This window comes from Monodelphis domestica, chromosome 1 (genome assembly GCF_027887165.1).
Source record: "Monodelphis domestica isolate mMonDom1 chromosome 1, mMonDom1.pri, whole genome shotgun sequence".
Lineage (NCBI taxonomy): Eukaryota > Metazoa > Chordata > Mammalia > Didelphimorphia > Didelphidae > Monodelphis > Monodelphis domestica.
Window position 1 is genome coordinate 740,554,128 of NC_077227.1, and position 14,050 is coordinate 740,568,177.

The 14,050-nt window shown below is 38.2% G+C and overlaps 1 non-coding gene across 1 annotated transcript; it reads right to left on the reverse strand.

The window, feature by feature from the left end:
- Positions 1-12,959: 12,959 nt before the first annotated feature.
- On the reverse strand, positions 12,960-13,063 carry LOC130456607 (U6 spliceosomal RNA). Its single transcript, XR_008915678.1, has one exon. It is a non-coding gene; the product is annotated as a U6 spliceosomal RNA (small nuclear RNA).
- Positions 13,064-14,050: the final 987 nt, after the last annotated feature.

Consider the following 14,050-nt stretch of genomic DNA (forward strand, 5'->3'; position numbering starts at 1 on the left):
GAATAGGTTCAAATCTAATATACACTGATGCAGAGATGCACCCTTTAAAGGAACAATGTGACTAAGGCAACTTACTCCTCTGTAGTTGCAAAGATCTGATAACTTTCTCTTCTTTGGGAATCCACACTTGTTTACCATTCTCTTCCACACTCAGTGTCTCTCCTGGCTTGGTCATTTAAACAGGATACCTACGTCTTCTCTCTAAAGTTTCATTTCCAACTGCCAGGGCTATTTCTTCCTTTAATCCCTAGCTGTCTCTCTTCTCTACTGCCAGGGATCCTAGTCCTGACATTCTCTCCCCCTTTTTTAGGAGAAAGGAGGCAATATATGCTACTGGGTTAGTACTCTGTTGCAAAGCACCATGACTTATTGAAGGGAAAATAAATAGCCTTTCCCACTCTTGCTGTCCCCTGGAAGTAGAGCAAAGGGAAAGGCAAAGAGTGATCCTCTCTTAAGAGTTGGGTTCTTGAAGAGACAGCTCTCTTATCTGTTACAGGGGAGGGGAGGTGTCACATTCCTTGAAACTGCTTTCACTGATTATCTTCTCTCTCTGTCTCTGTCTCTGTTTCTCTTTTTTTTCTCTCTCTGTCTCTGTCTCTCTCTTTTGTAAAGACTCATAAGATATGTGGCTAAGGCTTCAAACTAATGTTTAGCTGTTCACAATTTTCATCAAGAATTTCTTCTGCTCTCCTGAAAATATAAGCATAATTATAAATTATATAAATATAAATTATAAATATATAAATATAAGCAAAATATAAGCCCTTCTTGGGCTCAAGTTAAGATACTAAACTCTTTGCTATCTTGGCTGTCTGCTCTTTATCTTATAATTTCATCAACTAGATTTGGGGAAAATCAATTGGCCTGGAGGCATGCTGAGTAAACTTCACTGTCCCCACTTCCCACTGTAGTTATAAGAGAAGTCTCAGTATGAGAGATATGGCAAATACACTAACAAAAGTCTATAATAAATCTTAGTACAAAAAAATTCATTATACTATGATACTGAAGTCATGAGAATCATCAATGCCCATTGCTTTCAGTTTTATAGATGAAGAGGATATTAGAAATCATCTGGCTCATCTCATTCTTTACATGAAGTAGAAATAGACACATATTAGGGAATCATTATCTGAGAGTTGTATAGGTAGTGAGTAGCAGTGAGTAGCAGAGCCAGGATTTAAACCTTTCTCCTCTCACCTTCTCATGTCAGAGATCTTTCCACTACTCCTTTCTTTGCATTAGTAGTTTGGAAATTTAGGAAACACTTTCCTTACAACCACCAGGTGGGATCTGTAGGTCTAATATTATTATCCCCATTTTACAGATGAGTAGATTGAGGTTTTGAGAAGGGAATTTACATGTCCACCTTAAACTGAGTTAGGAGATGACAGAACTAAGAGTCAAATTTTGGTCTCCAGATCCCATGTCCAAGTCTCTTTTCACTAACATGCACAGTCTTCAAGTGGAAACAGTTGGATCCACTTTACAAAACTCCCATTATAGGAGGGAGATTTTGTATCACCAATGAAAAATGCGAGGTTCAAGTTTATGTCTCAAAACATATGCTCACAGTAGTATCAAAGGTTTATGAAAGATCTACCTTCCCAACTCTCTCTGCCAGAATCAAAGCATCTCACAGATGCTTTTCTTTGGTCTGTCCCTTCCTATTTTTGTAGTTCATGGCTTTGCAAAGAGCCTCCAATCTTCTAGTCATAGTCAATAAGCCACAGGATTGAGATCAAATGCTGAACAAGGAATCCACCGAGTTGATGCCTTCTGATACCATTGGTGAGTTGTTATTGGAGCCTCCATTTTGTGGAGGTACTCAGATTGGCCAACCTTTCTTCCCCTCCAGGTTTTGTGGACTTCAAAGCTCTGCCCCTTGGTTTAGTATCTTCGTCCTCATCTCACTCCTGTTCTACACTCCTTTTTCCTGTTGTCTTTCCCCTATTTGGTGGTAACATCATCAAGAGCAGGGATTCTCTTTAATTTTGTTTATATTAGTATTGCCAAGGCTTAGCATAGGGTCTGGCACACAGTAGGTGCTTTTTAAATATTCCATACTTTATTGCCTTCTAATAGCCCTAAATATGAGACTTCTTGATGTATTATAGAGGGAAAAGCTTAGCTGGCTCAGTGGGTTGAGAGCCAGGCCTCTAGACAGAAAGTCCTGGGCTTAAATCTCACTTCAGACATTTCCTATCTGTGTGACCCTGAGTGAGTCACTTAATACCAGTTATTTTGCTCATAAGGTTCTTTTCTGCCTTTGAATCAATATAAAGTGTTGGCTCTAAGACAGAAGATAAGTGTATAAAAATTTTTAAAAAGAGAAAGAAAGTAGAGGTAGATATATAGACTAGCAGGGCACACCAGCTGAGGATTCCATTCTTTAATTCAGAAAAAAAGTGCCATCTCTGATAGCAGGCAGTGTGAATTTTAGTTTTACTGCACCCTGCTTTATCTTTAGAATTCTAGCAACCAGGAATGTATACACCCCTACTTAAGAATTAACTGTAGGAGACGATGGCTAATGAGTGGCATGTGCTAGCAAGTGACAAATCAGAAACAACTGACTGACCCCCTGGGCTTTCCTAAGCCAAACTTAAGCTACTATTGGTACACGTGAGACACAGAAAGTGATGTAAAGAATTGCCTATATATTTGGCATCACTTTCTGTGAGCACTCTCTCAGTGGCACTGGAAGCTCTTGGAGGCATTTTGTCATTTTGCGGCTTGGCAGTGAGGTTACTGGGAGAAGCTTTGTCGTGTGGTTTAGGTGAAGTGTCTTCCCTGAATGACCTTGGTGAGTAAACCAAGGCTGATTCCTCCTTTCTTTGACCTCCTGAAATCACTGTCCTCTGAGGAGGCCCCTCATCTTGGAGGAGGCCTCATGGCCAGAAGCTGAGCTAAAATTAATCTTCTGAGAAGGCTCCTTGGCTGAGGCCTCTGAACTCCTTCCTGACTCAAACCAAGCTGGAGCTTGGAAAGGAAAATCCCTTTTCCTTTTCTCCATCTTCTTAATTTCTTCCTTCTATTGCAATTAAACCATCATAAAATCCCAACTGACTTGAATATTTCATTGGGGTTGAATTTAAATCCCTGGTGACCACTAATATAATATATTCAATTAACATCCCTAATTTTACCTGTAATAACTGTCAGGGTTGGGAGGGGGCTTTATAATATGGAATGTCATAAGTGGATGGGATCTAATGGACCTTCAATTTCAGGACTGAAATAGAGCTTAGGACATACAAAATCAGAGTTATATGGACTTTAGAATAGAGAATGTCAAAGTTAGAAGGGACATTAGAGCATTAAATGTCAAAAGTTGGAACCTAAATTGTTAGGGATAAGAGGTCCTATAAAACATACAAAGACCTGGAAAATACCTTATGATATAGAATATCGGGACTGGGATGGGTCTTTGGCTCCATCTAGTTCAACCTATTAATTTTTCAAATACTTACATTTGAAGTGCATTTGAAGTGTTTAGAAGCATTTTGCTTCTACCAAATCTGCATGAAAAATGGGACAAACTTTCTCTTCTCTGCCTTGTTTTATAGAGGAGGAAACCAAGGCTTGGAGTAGTTAGGCAAATTTCCTAGGGTCACACGGCTAACCAGTCTCACAGACACTGTGTGCTGAGTCCAACTTAAATATGCTTTAGTTACACTAAATAAGGTCCCTGAGGTCCTGGACTGAGAGTGACTGGAGTGAGGTCAAACCAGGGAACTGGTGGGAGATTTGGCAAGTAGACTACAGATCTTTTTGAAGCTGCATCTTTATCCTTTCCATTGTAAATGTCTCTGGGAGTTAAAGTTCTTTAAACTTCCTGGAAACTAAAGTTAGCCTAAACCTTGAATTAGGTTGGCTTCATAATCACTGCATGAATTTCACTTTATGATAGTCTTATTAAGTCCACTAACATTTATTTTCTCATTTTTAGCACTGAGATAAAGTTGTGACAAGAAAAAAACCACAAATGAAGTTAGAGGCAGAGTTAAGGGTAGAATATCTCTTATATTTCCTGACTAAGCCTATAAAGTAGAGCCAGCCCAGAGGCCACTGACATTAAAACCTTGATCTGGATTAGGATGAATTTCTTTACTTTTAAAAATTAATTAGGGGGCAGATGGGTGACTCAGTGGATTGAGAGCCAGGCCCAGAAATGGGAAGTCCTGGGTTCAAATCTGGCCTCAAACACTTCCTAGGTGTGTGACTCTGGGCAAGTCACTTGACCCCCATTGCCTAGCCCTTACCACTATTCTGCCTTAGAATCAATACTCAGTATTGATTCTAAGATGGAAGGTGAGGGTTTAAAAATTAATTAATTAGTTTATCATATTAAAATTCCCAGGAATCTCCCTTTCTTCCCTCCCTGCAACAGAGAAGACATCATTTAACAAAAAGATATATGTATATATAAAACTATGTCTTGCTTGTTTCTATACATCTGATGGGTTTCAATGAAATAGAAAATGCAACATGGCATCAGTTATAAATCTTTGGACTTCAAATGCCAACTGATGTCAGATTTGATGCTATTTATGAATCCATTAAATCAATCAATAAACATTTATCAAGCACCTATTATGTGTCAGACAACATACTGAATGCTGGGATAAAAAAGGAATAAAAGATAATCCTTTCTTGCAAGGGTCTGGCTTACAACATTTGGACATGTTTTGCATGGTTTCCACTGGTTCTTGAACACATTATTAATCTTATTGCCTAGGAATGACCAGGCATTTAGCATATGGAAATCATAGTTTCTATTATTCAATTAATTAATGTGTTTATTAAGTATTTACTATGTGCAAGAGAGGAAGTGTAGAATAAAGGAGGGGTCTGGAAACTGTCCTTGAAGCCAGAAAGATCTGAATTCAAGGCATGCATCTGACATATACTGGCTAGTCACTTGACTAATTTTCAGACCTAGGATATAGCTCAACAATTAGTATTTACCTAAAAAGTAATGCCTTTACAAAGTATATGGCTTGTGATCACTCTGATTTTGCAGACACAGAGGTAGACAGAGCTATCCTTTCTCCTGAAGTACCCTATTGCCCTTTGGGATTGTTCAGTGGTTAGGACATTTGTCCTCCCTTAGATACTCAGCTGGCAAAATGATATTTTTGCTAATTATGTAGCTCATACCAACCAACAAATCTATTCATCAATAAGCATTCATTTAGTGCCTACTGTGTGCCATGTGCTGAGCCAAGCCCTGGGGATACAAAGATGGAAGTGAAAACAGTCTGTGTCTTCAGGAAGCTTCTATTCTATTGCCCATTCCTGCTCCAGTTCTGTGACTGTAGTCCATGACTTCCCATAAGTTTGACATAGGAAGCCAACATGCTGAGAGTTTAATCTGATTCTCAATAGCTTTCATCCATTGTTCTGGTTCTGTTCTTTGGGTCTACATACAAGTCTCCTCTCTTATCCACATGACATCATTTCCAATATTTGAATGCAGTTGTCATGCCTCCCCTAATTATAATAGTGGCAATAATAAGTAACACTTATATAGCACTTCCCAGGTGCCATGTACTGTGCTAAGCACTGAACAATTATTTTCTCATTAACCATATTAGCCTCATCCTTGTAGCAGCGCTGGGAGGTAGGTGCTATTATTTCCATTTTACTGATGAGGATACTGAGACCAATGGAAGCTAGTGATTTCCCTGCGGTCAAACAGAGCTAGGAAGTGCCTGAAGTGGGATTTGAACTCAGCTCTTCCTGACTCCACCCCAATATCTCTTTCCTCTGCAACACCTAACTTACCCCCACATCTTCCCTTTTTCACGTTCAATATGCTCTCAATCTATTCAACTGACTCCCATGTAATTTGAACTCGAGCCTCCACCATTCTGACTGATATACTTTGAGTGGATCCTCTTGAGCTGATCAGTGTACTTCTTGGTCTATGGTGTCCAGAACTGAACAAAATCTACTGGTTATGGTCTGATGATGGAAGAATCCAGAAAAAATAGCCTCAGCTTCTTGTCGTCACCCTAGTCACCTTTTGTAACCTATACCTGAAATTAATAGCCTCTAAAATACAGATGTTGAGAAATGCTCATCCAGCCTCTGCTTCAGGGCCTTCAGAGTCAGGGATCCTTCCACCTCTTGAAGCAGCCCATTTCATATCTGTACAGCTCATTTTGCTAGGAAGTCCTACAGGGCATCAAACCCTCAAATTGCTTCTTTGCAATTTCCTTCACTGTTCCTTGTCGAACCCTCCAAGGTGAAACAGAGTTGGCCTAATCCCTCCTCTACATGACAAACAATTGGGGAAAAAAGGGCATCCCTATTATGGTTAATGTGCCATGCTTGGCACAGGAAGAAAGGGAAAGAAACAAATAATCTACTCTCATTTCACTTGGTTTGCAAAGTGTTTCCCTCATGATTATGTCATAAGAAAGATAGTGCAAATATCATGACATTAATTTTGAGAGTAGAAAACAAGCTTAGAGAGTTTAAGAGTTGTCCAGGGTAACTCAAGTAGCCTCGAAATAAGAATTTGAATCAAAGTTCACTATAGTCCTCTCCCCTGGCTTCTTGTAGGAGAAGGCAGAGAGGATCCTCACCCCTCCCAGAAACCTAAAGTCTAATAGAGATCCAGAGATCTGAAAACAGAGCAACAAAAAAAAAAACTTATTGCTGTGATGGTAAGTCATATCCTAAGCCCTACTCTTAGCCTGTGCAATTGATTTTTTGACCCAGGTGAAAGATTTTATATTTGTTATAATAGAAATAATGTTCTTGTTCATCAAAAAGTTTGTTTTAAAAAGGACATCTTTATCCATATTCTTGATAAAATATATCCAACAGAACTAGATCAAGTAAAGAACTCAACTGCATTTGAAGTCAGAGGATTTGAGTTCTAATTCTGTCTCCACTACTTATTGCTTGTGTGATTTTGGGCAAGTCACTTAATTGCTCTTGGCCTCAATTTCTTATCTTTATATAAAGTGAGGAGTTTGGAAGAAATGAACCCTGTGGTTTCTTACAAGTAACTAAAAGTTAATACAATAAATAGGAGACCGAACCTGGAGTCTGAAAGTCCTAGGTTCAAACCTCGCTTCAGATTCATATTAGGTATGTGACTTTGGAAAAGTCATCTACCCTCCATCTGCCTTAGTTTCCTCATCTGTAAAATGGGGATAATAATAGAACCTTCTACCTGGGGTTGTTGTTGTGGTCAAAGGAGATGATACTTCCAAGGGATTAGTAAATTTCTAAGCACTGTGTAAATCCTATTATTATTATTATTATTAAAACTACAATCCCATAAATCTGGAGAGTTTGGTGGGTGGGGGAGGTAAGAATAGCATACATGGTGACCATAGTTGAGGGGTAGTAAAACACTGGTCTCACAAGTTTTTAATTTAATTTAATTATTGGTTCCAAATATTCTCCCTTCTTCCAATCTTCCCTCAGTCCAATGAGATGGCAAGAAATATGATACCCATTATGTACTTGAATTCATACAAAATATGTTTCCACATTAGCCTTTTTCCAAAAAAAAAAAAGGAAAAGAAGTAAAATAAAGACAGGAAAAACAATATATTTCAATCTTCATTGAGTCCATCACTTTTTTTTTATGGAGATGCACAGCATATTTCACCATGAATCCTTTGGAACTGTGGTGGATCATTGTATTGATCAGAGTTACCAAGTCTTTCACAGTTGATTATCTTTATAATATTGCTATTACTGTATACAATATTCTACTAGTTGTGCTCTCCGGGGTGTATGGGGTGCTCAGGGAGGGGTAGTATCTCTGGTATGGAGGGCTTGTTGTGCCCTTTTAGGGCAGCTCTCCAGCCTCTGACCATCACCTGACACCCAGCTCTCACTTGTGGCTCCCAGTAGCTGCTAGCATGTGGCAGCGGCCACACCCCAGGCAATGGCTTCAGCAGGCCGGCTGAACCTTGTGAGGGTAGCCATCGGGTCATGGACCCCTGGTGAACCAGGGCTTTGCTCACCCAGCATGTGAAGACTGCTTCAGCAGAAGAGACAGAAGAAACCAATAAGAAGGTTCAACGGCTGAGATGGCGACGCAGCAAAGCACTGTGGAGTGCTTAGGGCGTGTTGGAGCACAAAACACGGCCATCCAATGCAGCTGAGGAAGTCTCCAGGTGTAAAGATTTTTTGTGCCATTGGACCCAGGCTTCCAATGCCGAGAGAGTGGGACTGTCTCTGTGCAACAACTTTTCCACTTAAATCTCCCTCACACACAAGTGTCTTTGTGCACAGTCATCTATACACCATAGATGAAAATGCACAAAGACAATCATCATCCTTGGTTTCCGAGAGACTACTACTACTAGTTCTGCTCTCCTCACTTTGTAGTAGTTCATAAAAGTCTACCCAAGTTTTTATAAAACCATCCCCTTCCTCATTTCTTATAGCACAATTGTATTCTATCACAATCATATACCATATCTTGTTTAACCATTCCCCAATTGAACAGCAAACCACATTTCCAATTCTTTGACATCACAAAAAGAGCTCTTATAAATATATTTGTACACAATTGTCCTTTTTCTTTTCCCTTTTCTATGGGAAAAATTTAGTATTATTATTGCTGGACCAAAATTGTTCATAGCCCTTTGTGCATACTTCAAAATAATTCTCCAAAATGGTCGGGCTAACTCACAACTCTACCAACAGTGCATTAGGATCCCATTTTTCTCACATCTCCTACAGAATTTGTTATTTTCCTTTTCTGTTTTCTTGGCCAATCTGACAGATGTGAGGTAACATCTGAGAATTACTTTATTTTTCATCTCTCTATTAATGATTTAGAGCATTTTATATAACTATTTACATTTTCTTATTTTTTCCTCTGAAAACTTCCTATTCATGTCCTTTGACTATTTATCAATTAGAGATTTTGTCCTAATTTTATAAATTTGGTTCATGTCTCTGCCTATTTGAGAAATAAGATCTTTATCAGAGAAATATGCTGTAAAATACTTCCTAGTTTCTCAACATTCTTCTAATTTTAAATTGGTTTTGGTTGTGCAAATTTTTTAAATTTAATGTAATCAAAAGTTTTCATTTAACCTTTTGTGAATGTCTCTGGATTTATCTGGTCATGAATTCTTTGACTATCTGTCATTCTCATAGATAATTCTTTACATTCTCCCCTAATTTGCTTATGATATCACCTGCATGTTTAAATCATGTGCCCATTTTGAGGTTATCTTGGTATAGGGTGTGAGATTTTGATCTATATCTACTTTTTGTCAGATTACTTTCTAGATTTCCAAGATTTAGTCAAATAGTGAGTTCTTTTCCTAATAGCTGATATTTTGGGGTTTATCAAACGCTGGACTGTTGTGCTTATTTGCTTCTTCTGTACATTGTGTTCTTAAGCTATTCCAATAATCATTCATCCTATTTCTTGTCTAGTACCAAATTGTTTTGACACTAAGATCTGATATTTCAAGATCTTCATCCTTCTCATTTTTTCCCATTCATTTTTTGGCTTTATAATTAAAGTTAGAGTATGAATGCCCAAGCTTCTAGTTTAGGCAAATTTGGGTAAATCATAGGTTGAGGTTATATCCATCCAACCTGGAATCCTGGGAATTTCTCCTTTCCAAGCTCTGCTTCTGAATCTTCAAACTGTCCATTCTCCAACTTTCTCACCCCAGAAGATCTCCCCACTCACAGCCTCTTCTGATTGATGAGTTTCTTCAGGACCTCACTTTTTAAAAGTACCAGGCAGCCATGTTTATTCCTTCACTTCTTTCAAAACTCTACTCCAGAATTCTCTTTCCTTTCCCTTATTTTCAATTCCTTTAAAAAACATAAGCTTCTGGGTTTCTTTTTGGCTTGCATTTGCATTCTCATCAGACTCTATCCTTGAGAATCTTTAATCCAGATGGGGTAGACCTGCACAGGTAGAGGTATATGACAAATATACATGATATTAAATGTTACTATTATCATAATAACTGAGATGAGGAAACAGTCTAAGAATAATTAAGTGACTTTTCCAGGATCATACAGCATATAAATGTGGGATATGTGATTTTAATCCTAGCCTTACTGATTCTTTTTTGAAAATTTATTTAAAAATATTTTTCCATGGTTACATGATCCATTTTCTCTCCTTACCCTCTTCCCTCCCCCTCCCAGAACTGACAAGCAATTCCACTGGGTTATACATGTGTTATCATTCGATACCTATTTCCATATTATTCATTTTAAATAGAGAAATCTTTTAAAACCAAAACCCCAAATCATATACCCATATAAACAAGTGATAAATCTTATCTCTGTATTTCTGCTCCCACAGTTCTTCCTCTGGATGTGGATAGTGTTCTTTCTCATAAGTGAAGTTGAGGGGTTCTGTCTTTTAGAATAGAGAAAAAAAGTGGAGACCTCCCTTCTCCAAGTGGGGTTCAGGGGAGATGGCAGAGGTAATGGAGAAAAGGTTTGGGGATGGTAAAGAGAACAGGATCTAGGAGAGGACAGATGATGTTTAGGGTTGGCTCAGAGAGAGGTGAGGGAGTTATAAGATTTCCTCCTTTCTTCCTTCCCTCATTAGCTAGGGCAGCTCTCCCAGATTTGCTCTTATCCCTCTTGTCCTCCCTCTACTACTCGAGACCAAAGGGTCTCCCCTTGATCTGTTCACTCACACTTGATTCACAGCTTGGGGAAAAGATAACTAGTTTAATGTCAACTCAATCAGGGTAATACAAAGGAATAACTGGCAGGGAAAGAATGGGAATGGAAAGAGGGAAAAGGAGGTCTCTGTCTCTATCTAAAACCCTTTTCCCTCCCTCCTCAAGTTTGGGGGGAACTCCAACTTTGAGTCCCCTGAGAGAAAGTCAGGTTGGCTGACCCTGGGTTTGGCCCCTTGGCCACAGTTCAGTCCCAGGGCAATAGAAGCTGAGGTAAAGTCTGACAGAGATTTAGAATACCTTTCTCAGGTTTCTCTTCTCTGGGTCCCTTCAATTACAAAGTCTTGTGGGGGGGGGAAGATTTCCAGTAACAAGCAGGAAAAGGTGGGTAACCCTCAGGAGAAAGTCTTATTCAACTTTCTCTCTTAATCTTCTCCTGACTGAGAGACCAACTGGTCCTCCAGCCAGAATCTTCTGCTCCTCAAGATTCCAAGCTCCTGGGGCCCCTCCCCCATTGAGGTGATCAGATCCACGCACTCTTTAGCCTGGCACTTTTCTCATGTGCCAGCCTCTGTCACTTAAGTCCCTCAGAATTGGCCTGAATCATTGCATTGCTGCTAGTAGCAAAGTCAGTTCCATTTGATTGTCCCCACAATGTTTCAGTTACTGTGTATAGTGTTCTCTTGGTTCTGCTCCTTTCACTCTGCATCAATCCCTGGAGGTCTTTCCAGTTCACATGGACTTCCCCAATTTCTTTATTCCTTTCAGCACAATAATATTCCATCACAATCATATACCACAATGTGTTCAGCATTTCCCCAATCGATGGACACCCCCCTCATTTTCTAATTTTTTGCCACCACAAAGAGTGCAGCTATGAATATTTTTGTACAATTTTTTTTATCTCTTTGGGGTACAAATCTAGTAGTGGTGCTGCTGAATCAAAGGGCAGATATTCTTTTAAAGCACTTTGGGCATAATTCCAAATGGCCATCCAAAAAGGTTGGATCAATTCACAAATCACCAGCAATTCATCAGTGTCTCCATTTTGTCACAACTCCTCCAACATTTATTATTTCATCTTACTGTCATATTGGCCAATCTGCTGTGTGTGTGTGTGTGTGGTATGAGGTGTTACATCAGCATTGCTCTGATTTACATTTATCTAATCAGGAGGGATTTAAAATACTTTTTCATGTGAATATTGATAGTTTTGATTTATTTATCTGAAAATTGCCTATTCATATCCCTTGACCATTTGTCAATTGGGGAATGGCTTGTTTTTTTTTTTTTGTAAATTTAACTTAGTTCCTTACAAATTTGAGAAATTAGACCTTTGTCAGAGATTTTTGTTATAAATTTTTTTCCTAGTTTGTTGCTTCCCTTCTAATTTTCATTGTATTGGTTTTCTTTGCATAAAACCTTTCTAATTTAATATAATCAAAATTATTGTAATATTCTCTGTCTCTTGCTTGGTCTTAAATTCTTTCCTTTCCCATAGATATGACAGGTATACTATTCTTTGGTCATCCAATTTACTTATAATTTCCCCATTTATATTCAGGTCATTTACCCATTTTGAATATATCTTGGTCTGGGGCTGTGAGTTGCTGGTCTAACCCTAATCTCTCCCATAATGTTTTCCAATTTTTCCAGCAGTTTTTGTCAAATAGTGGATTCTTGTAGTAGAAGCTGGGATCTTGGGGATTATTGAACACTAGCTTGCTGAGGTTGTTTACTCCATGGCTATCCCACTGATTCACCCTTCTCTCTCTTAGCCAGAACCATGTTATTTTGATGCTTTATTGTATAGTTTAAGATCTGGTACTGCTAGACCACTGTCCACATTTTTTCCATTATTTTCTTTCATATTCTTGATCTTTTGTTCTTCCGGTTGAATTTTGTTATATTTTTTCTAATTCTATAAAAAAGTTTCTTGGTAGTTTGATAGGCAAGGCACTGAATAAGTAGATTAGTTTACCTAGGATTGTAATTTTTATTATATTATCTCATCCTGCCCATGAGAAATTAATGTTTTTCCAATTGTTTTGATCTATTTTATTTGTGTGAAAAGTATTTTGTAATTGTATTCATATAATTCCTGAATTTGTCTTAGCAAATATATTCCTAAATATTGTAAACTGTCTAGAGTTATTTTAAATGGAGTTTCTCTTTCTAACTCTTGCTGCTGAGTTTTGTTGGAAATAAATAGAAATGCTGATGATTTTGTGGGTTTATCTTGTATCCTGCAACTTTGCTAAAATTATTAATTATTTCCACTAGCTTTTTAGTTGGTTTTCTTGGATTATCAAAAATATGGAACACTTCATGAATTTGTGTGTCATCCTTGCTCAAAGACCATGCTAAACTTCTCTGTATCATTCTAATTTTAGTATAGCCAAAGCAAGCACTAGTCTTACTGATCTTAAGTCCAATTAACTATCCAAAACTATGGACTATGCTCCATCTTTCTGCTTTTATATATTGGTTGATTCTTGTCTGAAGGAGTCATTTCTTGGGCTAAAAGGGTCTATGTTGGATGCACTCAGAATCATTGATTTTTCAGATTTGTAATCAGAATCTCTTTCCAGGTTGACATGAAATGATGTTCATTCAAAAATTGGCAATCAGTTAAATGTAAAAGCATAATTGTTTGAAAATGGGCTCAAAATCTTTTGGAGCATTTGTAGTTTGACTCTTGGCAAGACAAGATTTCCTGTTTCTAAGAAAAAAGACTCAATACAGCTTCTTGGACATCAAAACAACATTTTGATGAATTAATTGTAAATGAATCAGAAACATATGGAGTCAATTTCCCTTGCAATACACATGTGTTTGAAAAATTAAAGGGGGAAAATGCTCCTGGCAAAATGTGTTTTGGGTTTGATCGACTGGAGAATGTTTGGGGAAAGGAAAAAAAATGAGAAAGATAAAATGGAATTTTTGCTTTGCCTTTAGACTGGGAAATTCATAGTTTGTACTGCTTCCATCTAATGTTCCAGGCAACATTTACCAAGAATGACTAATGGTAACCGATTACTCAGTTCTACAACTGACACTGTTACATGGCTGTCAGTCTCAAAGACTTGGAGTCTTATAGGCAAGTCATGGCAGGCAGCTCTGTTAGGGAAGAGGAGGCTGAGGAGAGTGTGGCTTGCTTTCATGCTATTTTTTGTAGACTTCCAGCCAGATTGTCTGATTAGGCCTCTCTTCCCTTACTAAGATTTGTACTGAGACTTTAAGTGGACACTGGAACATCCAATAAACATAATAAACAGAATAAGTAGCAAGTTTCTCAGAAATTCTGCAACCATATTGCAGCATAGATTTGGAAGTGGAAGAGATATTGTGTAGGATGTAGTTCACCCTCCCTCTTTTTACAGAGAGGGAAATGAAGAGGC